This window comes from Carettochelys insculpta, chromosome 3 (genome assembly GCF_033958435.1).
Source record: "Carettochelys insculpta isolate YL-2023 chromosome 3, ASM3395843v1, whole genome shotgun sequence".
NCBI classification, from domain to species: Eukaryota; Metazoa; Chordata; order Testudines; family Carettochelyidae; genus Carettochelys; species Carettochelys insculpta.
Genome location: NC_134139.1, coordinates 32,200,642 through 32,213,501, shown reverse-complemented (window position 1 = coordinate 32,213,501; position 12,860 = coordinate 32,200,642).

Genomic DNA, 12,860 nt, shown 5'->3' with positions numbered 1-12,860 from the left:
CACTGTTGTTCATGGTGAGGTTAGCTGAGGGTAGGCAAAGGGCAAAGTGACATTTCTGTTCTCTCTCCATTTCTTCCCATTAGTCTTAGTTTATAACCCAGCATACAATATTTAGTAACTTTTCTTCCTACACAGTAGTAATGCCCTCAAAATATCTTCTTATAAATCAATCTCTACTTTGATACTTGTCTAGTTTGAGCCATTTTATTAGTGAAATTGACATAGAACTGAGTGCAATACGCCACTGTCATTAATATCAAAGCCATAGACATGATCTTACCCTAATGCATGCTGACATGGTCTACATCTGCTGTACAGAGGAATAAAGGGCCCATGTAGCTTTGTCAGCTCCTTTGGGCTTGTGAGGCATATGGGATCTGACCTGCTCACAGAGTGCCCAAGTCTGAATGTCTGCACTGCAGTCATATAGCCCAGCAGCCCAAGCCTGAGTCATCTGAGATGGCCAGCTCTGGTATGTTTTGTTGCAATGTAGAGAGTACAATCAACCTGAAATCTCTTTGCATTACTGTCCCTGCTATGTCTCTCTCATTAAATATTTGAATTTGGATTATTTTACCATAGCTCTGAAAGCGTGTATTTAGCCAGGTTGAAGCTAAATATTCTACAAATGCAAAGCTACTGGGATTTAAGCATTCATTACTTTGCTTTTAAAATTTGTTATTTATTAAGCTTTCTGCTATATAACTTAGAGATTTCATCTGCTCATTCTGTGGACAACTGAATGGTTATGTCTGATCTTCTGAAGATACTTTACCAGGCAGCAGTAGCTAATTTGATTTCTTGCTGATTTTTTTATTGTCAAAGTTCCTTCAAAAAAGTTATTGGTATAAACCACATTGACTACTTCATGTTCATTTCTAGGTATTCCAACCATCTGTAGCAACTTTGATCATTAGTTAGCAAGCATCCAGCCAAAAATCAATCAATTTCAAATGTTCTCTTTTAGTGTTTTAGACTCTTTTCCTTGAAATATCTTATTTGAGGTACCAAGAAAAGCCTTCCAGTTATTGTGCTACTTGCTTTCCTGAAATGTGTTCCTTCCACTCATTCCTTGCTATATGAGCACAAAACTCATAAGAGGGACACTAAAGTCCCATTAAAATACATGTAAAAGTCTCTGATTGGTTCCAAGTGCTTGGAGTGGCTGCAGGTGGTGCTGATTTTGAAAGGTAAGTGAACCTAGGGTTGTGGGGTGTTAACGGCTGGGGGCAGTTTGGGGACATGAGTGGGAGGGAGGGTTAAAACATGGTGGCGGGTTGGGTGGGGGGGCAGGGTTCAGGCTGCTGCAGGTTGGGTGTGCGGGGCCGGCGGTGGGGGTTTAAGTTGCAGCAGTTTGGGTGTGTGGGGCTGGTGGGGTAGGGGTTTAAATTGCCATAGGTCAGGTGTGTGGGGCCGGTGGGGGGGTCAGACTGTGGTGGGTTGGAGCCACAGGGAGGGGGTAAGGCTCGTATTAGCAGGGGGGAGTTCACTCATCGAGTAAACAAAGGTAGGTATGTGTCCCTTGTTTAAGCGAGTACTTGTAAATAAATAAAGTACTCGTTTAATGAGGGATGAGTGTATTTGCTTTGGAATTTTCCCCTCTGACCCTTTAAAAATGAACTAGATAAACATTATACATAACATAAAAAATAGTCCAAATACTTCTTGGCCAAGGCTGATAGACCTTGGGTTGAATGTGGGTTTATTCTTCCCCAGACCTTGAAGAAGGCCATAAAGCCAGGAAGCTTTTGTCTGCATGAAGTGGGTGCACTTCTCACCAAAGAATAGGATATTGATATTGACCTGGGTAGTGCCATGCAGGAAGAGGGCATGGTGAAGACACCAAGGGAAGGCATTAAGCCCAGGTGGTCCCGAGAAATCCCAGTCTAGTGTTCCGCCTTTTCTAGGAGCCAATGAGTGGAAGCTAAGTAGCTGCGATAGTGGCAGCCTTCATGGGTGAGCCAGGATGAGTAGGAGCTTGTTAAGGAATTCTGGGAAGCATCCCCTTATATAAAATGGAAAATATATGTTTTAGGTTCGCTAACTGCACCTCAGGGCTCTGCGTAACTGCGTAAAATTTGCTTTCATGGCCATTGATAGGAATAGAAATGTCTGATGGACTGCTGAGTTTGTAATTCACAACTGTCTGCTTATTAGGGGGATACTGGGTGGGAATTACTTCCTTGGTAGGTTTACACAATGATACCCACTTTCCCAAGTGGCAGTAATATATACTGATATGAGGGGAAAAAACCTCTTTGGTGCCCACCTCTTATTTTGTAATCCAGGATGAACCCCTCTAGTCTAGCATCTTTGGAATCCCGGTGCCGAATGAGAGAATTTGTTGGACCATGGGGGTCAATATTTTCTAGCAACATTACCAACACTTCCACTGCTTACTGGGCTCTTTGAAGAAATTAGGGTAAATTACAGAGAAATAAAAGGTTGGAACACTGAGACCCAGGCCTGGTGGCCGTAGACAAACTTTATGGGACTTCAGGAAACTTGACTGCAACCGTAAGCAGCCACCCACCTAACTAAAATCATGCCAGATTATAGATGTTGCTGGGTGAGAGTGTGCAAGACTAGAGAGGTTTAACCTGTACATAGGAAATAACTTTTGAGATACCAATGGTGTCCCAGAAATTTCCAGTGTCTCCTTAATATATTTCAGGGTGTGCAGACCACTAGTAGGCATGATTGAATAGGTCAGAAGAGAGAGATCAATTCTCTGAGAGAGGTCTTCTGGGCAACTCCATGTAGGCCTATTTGTGTGAAGGAACACTTGGATCATTCCTAGAAATACCTTTATGTAGGTTTGTCTGTGTGAGCAGAGGTGCCACCTTTGCTATCCGCGTCCAAAAAATGCCTTTCTTCTTCAGGATTAAGGAATAACTCTACCCAGATGTGTGTGGCGGGGGAAGCAGTTCCATATTCTGAGCTAGAAACATACCCATATAACTTTCCTGCCTATACACATGAAAACAATCTCCATCTCTTACAGTTTGTATTCAGACAAAATAAAACAGAAATCATGTAGCACTTTAAAGATGAACAATATAATTTATTAGGTAATGAACTTTCATAGGACAGACCCAGTTCTTCAGATCTGGAGATAGTACAATACTGGAAATGCCCTTAATAAACAGTTTGCATCCAGGAAAATCCTGCCTAAGTGAAGGAGTGGCTTGTCTGGGTCTGGGTGTATTTTGGGGCCTCTGGTGGAAGGAACTTTCTTAATTATCAAGATCTGACAACGGGCATGGGAATGATATATCCAAATTAAATGGAACTGCATTGGTTGTGATACAATTGTTGGTCCGGATCACCCATTCTGGAACACTGGTATATTAAGAATAAATGGGATGTAGGTCCAGGCTGATCAATGGTCCCTTCAAACAAATGAAAGCCCCGCCCCCTTACAGAAACTGTAAGATGGCTCTCTGCCCAACTAATGCTAACTCCTGTTACCTAAGCCGCTGGTGGCCAACCAATAGTCAATCAGCATCTTCTTTCTACCTCAGAATCCAAAATTCGGGCACGGAGTCTGGATCCGTAGATGATGATTTATCTGTCCCAGATTATGGACTATTCTTGATTACACATTATGTTTCTCGGTTAAACTGGAATTCTACCTCTCTCATTCCAATCCAAATTCTTTTCAGGGATGTCTGATTTGCTCTAGGTCCAACCATCAGTCTAACTACCAGTGAATATAAAAATGGTGATGCTGAGCCTATAGGATGAAAATTAATGAGGCAAGAATAGTTCTACAGATTAGCTAAATTCCAAAATTACTAAAATAGGCCCACCTAAAAGAAAAACAGACTTTTTTAATCTTCTCATTTCTTTTCACTAACTCCCAAACTAGTGCTAAGAACTCATTTGCAGTGATATAACCACTAGACCCAGATGTACAGACACTTTTTTCTTGTGTATTCTACTTTGAAATTTTGCTCTAACTTTTTAACTCCATCCAACTTCACATAACTATACTGTACTTACCCTAGCTGTTAACAAACTATGCTTCAGGCCATATTAATAATAAAAAACCCCTCTCACAGCTAAATCCACAGGATTTTTTGTGTGCAAGTTCATACATGGTTTCCAAGAATGATGTATAGAGAACAATGTCCTATTTGTTTGGGTGTGGGCACTGTCATGCAGGCGAGGTTTAAGTGACTACAGATTTTTGAATGGGAATCAAAAAGGCCATTTGGAAATGTCCGTCTTGGCTCATGCAAGGTCTGTGACAGAACACTTGAAATTCAGAGGATAAAATTGTTACTAGTAGCAAGCAGCATTCTGTTCCTCTCTCCCCCTCCGCCCCCTCCTCCCCCACAGCAACAGCACAAGCAGCAAAATTGTAGAAGAGCAGAAAATTTCCCCCACCTGTAATATTGGGTCAGGCCCACCAAGGGGGAGGGGGTAAAGAGACAATTGTCTTGAGGTCTGGTGATTCAAAGGGGCGCAAGGGCTTCCAGCTGCTGCTATTGTGGCAGTGGCTGTAGTCCCAGACTCCTTTAAAGCACAGCTGGAGCACCGTGTTAAGTGAGCTGCTGCACTCTAGGCTGTACTGAAGGCCAGCTGCTCCCACTCCTTCCACCCAAGGCCCTGCCTCTTCCAGAGGTGTAGAGGTGCCCCATCTCCCTCATCAGAGCTGCAGGTTGCAGACCCCTGGCGACACATGCATCTCTTTAAGGACTTCTTTGTGGCTCACAACACTAACATTGCAAAGTTTTAAAACAAAAAACAAAACAAAGAACCCACCACCCTCCTGATTATTTTTGATAAATGGTGAACATCTAAAAGCCCAGTAATGAACACACAGCTAACCTGAAAATTATATGTGATCTTGCCGTGGACAGCTCAGTAGTTTGAGGAGGCCATTTAGGGATCCGGGGCAAATAACAGATTTTTTTTTTTTTTTTTTAATTTAGGTATGGTCTTTGGCCTGCCATGAAGGCAGGGGACTGGACTCGATGACCTTTAAAGGTCCTTCCTGCTCTGAGCTGTATGTAATGTTGAAATGTTGGAAAACTCCCCCTTTAGTATGTGCAGTGCATTGTGGGATATAATACTGTGTCTGTATTTATCATTTTGCTAATAGTCTTCCTTTTGAAAAGGAAAAGGAAACTTGCGGCATTACTACTGTGAAGGGGAGCACCTCTTAAGAAAGTAAACTGAACTTAAACATGAAGTAAAATTGTCACAATTAGCGTGGGTTCAGGAGTGAAAGTCAGGAAAACTGTACAAGTTGAACCCCCCTCTTCCTGCATCCTTGGGATCTGACCAATGCCAGATGAGAGAATTTTCTGCACAATGGGAGGTCAATATTTTCTATTATATTACCAATACTTCCACTGCTTACTGGGGTCTGAAGACATTGGCCGTGTCTACACTAGCCCCAAACTTTGAAATGACCACACAAATGGCCATTTCGAAGTTTACTAATGAAGTGCTGAAATGCATATTCAGCGCTTCATTAGCATGCGGGAGGCCGCGGCACTTCGAAATTGACGCGTCTCACCGCCGCGCGGCTCATCCAGACGGGGCTCCTTTTTGAAAGGACCCCGCCTACTTTGAAGTCCCCTTATTCCCATCTGCTCATAGGAATAAGGGGACTTTGAAGTAGGTGGGGTCCTTTTGAAAAGGAGCCCCGTCAGGATGACACGCGCGGCGGCGAGGCACATCAATTTCGAAGCGCCGCGGCTGCCCACATGCTAATGAAGCGCTGAATATGCATTTCAGCGCTTCATTAGTAAACTTCGAAATGGCCATTTGCATGGCCATTTCGAAGTTTGGGGCACATGTAGCCGTAGCCGTAAAGTGTTAGGAAACAGAACATGTAAAAAGTTTGTGAACAGCCATCAATAAACATGTATTGCATTAAAAAGCTTTGCATATGCACGGTTCTTAAAATAGGGGTTACAAGAAGTATAGTTTAACCATATTTATTCAGGACTGTCTCATATTGCGGCTCTTGAATTACTGGGTTTTTACCAAATTTGAAAAAAATGGATCTTCTTGCTATATTGGTTGCTGCCCCCTGCCCCACACCTTGTCCCTTGGCCTGCAGTGGCTGTCACCCCACTGTACTGGGTGCACTTACTTTTTTCTCTTTTTCTTAATCAGAAAAAATGCCTATTTAAGGATAGTGGAGAAAGACAGGTTTGTTTTCAACAAAACTATTTGAAAAACTCTCTACCTAATCCATCACATTTCATTCTCTTGAAATACATTTGCAAATCTCAGTTCTTCAAAGATAGTGCTGAATGTTGTTCCACTTGTAGAATAACACCCTGAGGAACCCAAGCTAGCAAATGTCTTTTCCAAAGGGAGCATATGTATGCTGCCTTAGGCAGTTTTTACAGTAATATCATGATACTTTATCTACTTTTCAAAAAAATTCCACATAAATTATCTTTCAAGCTAAAGTAATTTGTGCACTTTCCTCACTTAATTTCTCCAAGAAGATGTATATCTAACCCTGCAGTAGTTTGATTTGACTCTTTTCTGCTGATTTGCCTCTATTTAGAAAGTGCATCCCATTTGACATAAATGAGACTAGTTTCTGACAGAAAATAGTGATGATTTTTTACTTTAAATATGCATTCAGCAATAAGAGCACCCATCCCTTTCTCAAGGCACTCCCAGGTACCTTAAACGTATTTATCCAGATAGAATACATCTGGAGAACCCCTTTGCCCAAACATTAATATAATAACTCAGCAGCTGAAGACTTCTGATTACTAGGATTTCTTATCAGTCATCCTCCCATTCTCTCATCTCAGGAAAGCAAATGTGTCTTGTAGCATAACCTGCTGCTTGCTGAAGTAGGACGGTTATTGGAAATTCTTAAGTTTAGAAAGAAAGGCATGATGTGTTGTTCTGGGCACAAAGTTGAAAGCCTCTTGATCCCAGTTCTGACAATGATTTCCTCCAGGATCTTGGGCAAGCAACTTAACCTCTATCTGTGAAATGATGGTGATATTTACTTGTTTACCAGCCAAGCTGACAGGACACGGTGAAGCAATGAATGAAGATGGCATGCACTGTAAGTGTTAGGATTAATATAAGAGCTCAGTATAATTGAGCAACATTGTTCTTCTTTGTAATATAATAAACGATGAAGATCAACTGTCCATGGCAGCTATTCCCAGAGTTTATAAACTCGTCCCTAAGAATAAACTGCAATTTCTTTTTCTGAGAAACAGAAATACTCAGGAACAATACAAAACAAAAATTCTCCCTACCATTAACTTACAGTGCAGCAGAAATGGCAAAGATATATACACTTAGCAGTAATATCATTCCCAGAACTAGTGCAGAGTTTCAATTTAGACTGAGTTGGCACTATGAGCAAGTGAACAAGGTAGAGCACACACTATTGCTTTTAAATCACTAGGTCACATACCATCTCTCATTCAAGCTTTGCTTTTGTGGCAGAAAGTGGCTACAGATCAGATTGCAGCATGTCTGACAGAACAAAAAAAAAGATCATGTGCAGTTAGAGGGATGGCTTCAGGAGTCACAGGGAAAAAATGTTTAAATACATGCAATCACAAATGCAAATAGAACAGGATTAATTTTTAAAGTACTTTTATGGCTGTTTTGGCTGCAATTTGTGAAAACATAAGGCTGAGTTTTCTTTCTGTGCTATACAATATCTTAGTTGGAAACTATATTCTGGAGGTACTGTAATAGTGAGACTTAATTCATAGTCTGGTTCAGTTCTTTGTCTGTGCTCAGCTATTTCTCCCAAAAAGCCAGTATCTACTCCTGGAATCTAACATATCTTGATCATTTAGAAGCCTTGAGAGACTTTTTTTTTTTTTGCTTCTTTCTTACTATAGATTTCCTCCTATCCCTGAAGACTAGCTAAGATTATGACAGCAATGATCGTTAAGGTTTGAGGCCTACTTCGAAGCTAGTCAGATTTGTCAAGGAAGACACTGTGAGTTCAATGCAAAGAGCACCTCACTGTAGCTTATCCTTAAGAAGCAATGAAATGTTTGCATATCATGTTGCCTTTGAAGGCCAGAATTGGCAGTGGTAGCTTTGTTATGTTACTCTTCTGCCAGGTGGGGCTGGCAGTGCCTAGAGCCATGTTCATTGTCTAGAGGTTCCTTTTCAACAATACAATAGTGAATTGAACATTTGTGAATTGAACCATGAATTGAACCATAGGGAATTGAACCATGGGAACATTACACACCACCCCACAGCGACTCTAAGAGGCAATACTTACCCACTTCCCTGAGTATAGAAAAGAGACTGTTAATGAAAGGAGGGAAGTCATCTGACATCGATTTAGGGAAAACCCGACAAGCAGGATTCATAAACATAAAACTGAGCAGCACACCCAGCCCAGCGTAGGTGGGGCAGTCTTCTGCATCATGTTCTTGAGTTCTTCAACCTAAAGTTGCTTTACTGTGCCCCTCCCTGATCTTTCCCCTCCCAGTAGGTGTTCTTTGGCAGTGAGGACCCAAGGTTCAGAGGGTCACCTGTATCAGTTCACCTCCTGACAAGGGAAGAAAGCACCTTGCGTGCTTTGTCATCTGAGCACTTGTTCTAGCTAGCCACCCCACCAGCTGCAGCTTCTGTTTGGTGGCCCCTTTTTTGGGACAGGTTAAGTACAAATCTGCTCCCCTTTATTCTTATAATAATGACAACATTGATAACAGTATGACACTACCCCTGCATTCAGTACTAAAGTTTTTTGTAACCCAACACCAGCCAAAGCCAATCACTTTGAACAGAGCACTTCTCTTCTGGTTGTCTTGGCAGAGTCGGCATATTCCTGAAAATAGAGGTTGCTCCTGAAGACTCTCCTTCTCCCAGCTAGTTCTTGGGGAAAATTCCTTCAGACCCTGCATATTGTATTGCCAGTTTCAAGAGATCAAAAATCACGAGTCAGAATTCCAAAATCTCAAGTGGCTTAGAGAACCATGGCATCTTTAAAATACTGTGTTTTTTTAAGTCAGTTTCTTGATTTTTTTGAACTTAGCTCATCCCAAGAGTGTGTGCATCTGAGAACGTTGCCCACTTCCCCACATGTATTAGATAAGGTGATTTTTAGCTCCTGCAACAGGAGCTCTCACCTATACATCCCCCCATTTCTTGCCTAGCAATCAGTCCTGTCACCTAGTCTAATCACCACCCCATCAGTTCAGCCTCTCTGCTCTCCAACTTCCACAGACCTGACTTTACCTTCCCAGCACTCAACCATCTGCTCACAATTCACCATCAATACAGCTCCCCACTCCATTAGCCCCACCCTCCTCACTTCAGCCCTCTAGGCCATAGTTCAGTCCTTTCAGTTGCACCTCTTAAAGTTCTTCACCCTCCCCAGGCATGGGGAGGGGGTCTACAGTGGGGTCCCTTTTCTTACTGGCAGCAGGAGCCTGAGAAGTGGGAGAATGGACCCTACTGCAGAAATTTCTAAGCAAAATAAAGCTCGCTCATGAGCTCAGGCTAGACCTGTCTCTAGACCCCAGGCTGCATTGCTTGAGGGAAGTGGTGGGAGGCTGGGGCTGAACAAAGCCAGGGAACAGGAGGGGAGAGGGAGAGGCAGGGAGGGGGTAGGGCCTGGGGTGAAGGAGGGATGTCCCGGCCCTTCTTCTGGTTGGTGGGGGAGGGGAGTTCACTGAGCCAATGGCCTCCCATGTAACCCCTCACTATTTTCCACTGTTTGCCAGCAGGTTTGATTACCTGGTGGCTGGACTACAGGGAATGTATAGCCATCCTCTCACTAGCATGGAGATTGTGTGGGATGTTTTAGAAGATTTCATGGTTGATTAAGACACTTATTGACTATGCAGTGGTTAGAAAAATCCCTTTTCAGTATACAGGGAGAGATTTTTCTCTCTAAATATTTTTGATTTAACTATGAGAATTTGAGATTTGTTTTTACTACACCAATTTATTCCATTAACTGGATCTATTTTAAAAGTGTTTTCAGGAATGGGACTGTGGATTGTATACAGATAGGCACAGATTTGTATCCATCTCTTCAGTCACTAGAAAAGACAAAGGTATGTCAGGATCAGATTTGTGCCTCGGACTAACATGTTCAGTTGCACTCAGTGTAAGACTAGATCACTTATTTTATCAGTTAGGGCCTGCTCTGGGTCCTATTGCGGTCAGTGGGAGTCTTGTGATAACTTGTAACAGATTATTTCATCTGTAGTTTGATATTGACGTTCCCTTCTACCTGAGCTCCATCTCAATAGCCATAAAAAGTTTATGACAAATATGTTTGAAGTGACATACCAGAAGAATGCCTTAAGCCTTCCCTGTACAAGGCCCATCTTTCTGACCTCAGGGTGCCTTGGATACTGAAAATCAAATCTATATTTTAAAATACTTCAATAATAGTGCTTCCCACCACTGACTAAAAATTACGTGGCCATGGCATTGCACCATCCCGTCTATAGCACTTAGCAGCTGCCATGCTAGCTATTAAATCTTATGTGATGTTTCACTCTGTAGCTTTCCAAACTAAGCAGATGTCTTGGTAAAAAAGGATAAATCATATTTAATAGATGAACTATTATATGTGCTGCTGCTACGTAGGTTGGGAAGAGGAGGGAAAAGTCTCCAGAAGGTTCTGATAAAGAACAGATTATGACTTTCAGAGCCTTTTGTTCCACAAGACCGTGTAGCATGTTTAAGAAGAAACTTCTGAAATGTTCAGGAAACATCTAAAGATAACCTGCTCAATTATGCTACATTATTTACCAGGTACATGTCACTTTTTCCTTCAGGTAATTTTGTAATCCAGCCACACATGTACACTCATCCCTCGCTATATGAGCACAATTGGTTCCCAACTTTCTGCTCGTAGGCAAAAACTCATAAGAAGGACATTAAATTACCATTAAAGTACATATAAAAGTGTCTGATTGGTTCCTAATGCTCCAAACTCAGGGAAGGAGTGGCAGCAGGTGGTGCTGCTTTGGAAAGGTAAGTGAACCTTGGGTTGGAGGTGGGGGATTGGAGAGGGTTAAAAGGCTGGGAGCAGTTTGGGGCTGTGAGTGGGAGGGAGGGTTAAAACCTGCAGGCAGCTTCTGGGGAGGAGGTGGTAGCTTGTTCCTCCCAGCTGCAGCAGAGGTACCTGGGGGCAGCGGTGAAGTGGGCAGGGACGTTCTCAAGGGGATGGGGTGGGTGTTGGAAGCGGGCTGGTCAGGGGAGAATGCGTGGGGAGCTGTGGGCTGGGGGCATGTTGGGACTGGGCGGGGCGGGGTGGAAGGGGATGCGCAGGGAGTTGCTGCAGGTGGAGTGTTGGGATTGGGCTGCACGGGGCTGTGGGTCTCCCCACCCCGTGGCCAGGGACCCCACGGTGGTTTCAGCTACAGCTGCAGGGCCGCTGGTCTCCCCACGCCCCGACCAGGGACCCCGCAGTCAGCTTGTATGAGCAGGGGAAGTTCACTCAGTTAGTGAACAGTGGTACGTATATGCATCCCTCATTTTAGCGAATACTCGTAAGTAGAGTACGTGTTAAACAAGGGAGGAGTGTACCAGTTATTTTCCCCAATATAAAACATGACACCTCCAGCTTCAAATGCTCTAAGATCCAAAAAGTACATTAAAGCTCAACCAAAGACGTGAGGGTACCTATAAGATAGATGTGAAAGCTTTTAATAAACAGGGTATACATACACAACTAAAGGTGAAGGACAAAAGTACTTAGCCATTCACAAAGTGCCAAACATGGGGGTGGTAGAGGAGGAACAGCCATTTAAAAAACTGACTATCTCCTATACCAATCAACTTAGTAAAATGTTAGCCGTTCCAAAAGCCAAGTTAAACAAGACAAAAAAGGGGTAAACTTGCTCATTTCCCCTCTGGATTTCATAATCCCATGCCTGGGAGCTCAGTAGGGAGGATTTAAGAAAACATGATTTGTGTCATATTTAATTTGGCTATTGCAATGACTAACTTGGCTCTTTCTGTAAATACCACACCTTTTTAACATTTCTGACTATTTCATGCTTTAATGTTGCTATTTTGGTACATTAAGGTTTCTTTTCAGACTTTTTTTGCTTTCAACACCTCTGCAGAACACAGGAGGACTAGATCTTCTACTGTACAATGCTCCTCTGGTGCTTGCTAGTCTATTGTTTGGATATTGTGTCATGCAGCAGTAGGCTGTGATTTACAATGTCTGGATGAACAAAATCAGAAATCACGATCAAATACTGTTATCTGTGGCCTCAAAGAAAAAACATAGGCTAACGACTATCAGCATGGGTTCTTAGTAACATCTCTAGAACTGCATTCATAGATACTTATTTGATGATTCATTTGCATGCTAAGTCCATTACACACATTTTTTCTCAATCATAAAATACCAGAATTTCATAATCGCAGAATGACCTCAATTTCACATCTGTTTTTTCCTTTGCCCATCCTCCCCCCCCACAGAAGCCTTGGAACAGGTGTGTTTTGCAGTGTGTCCTGAAAGTTGCCCAATCTAGTTTCTGGTCAACCAAGACCTAAATTCCGAACTGAAGACCATTTCTCAAGATTGTCAGACATGGTCTTCCTCTTTACATTGGGGAGTTGTTAGTTCAAGTGTCCCTGACGATCACAACAGCAGCATGGGCGTATGAAGGGAAGATGTCTAACATGACAAGGTGCAAAACCATTTGAATTTTACAGCTCAAAATCAGCACCTTACACTTCACCTGTATATTAACTGCAGGTTCAACCACTCTAGTCTGGCATTCTCTGGGTTTGGTAGCATCTGGGTCTGGCATAGTTTTAGTTAGCTGGAGGACCACTTATCTTTGGTGTGGCCAAGCTTCCTGGGGTCCCAAAAGTTTGTTTACAGCCACCAGTCCTGGCTCTCAGTG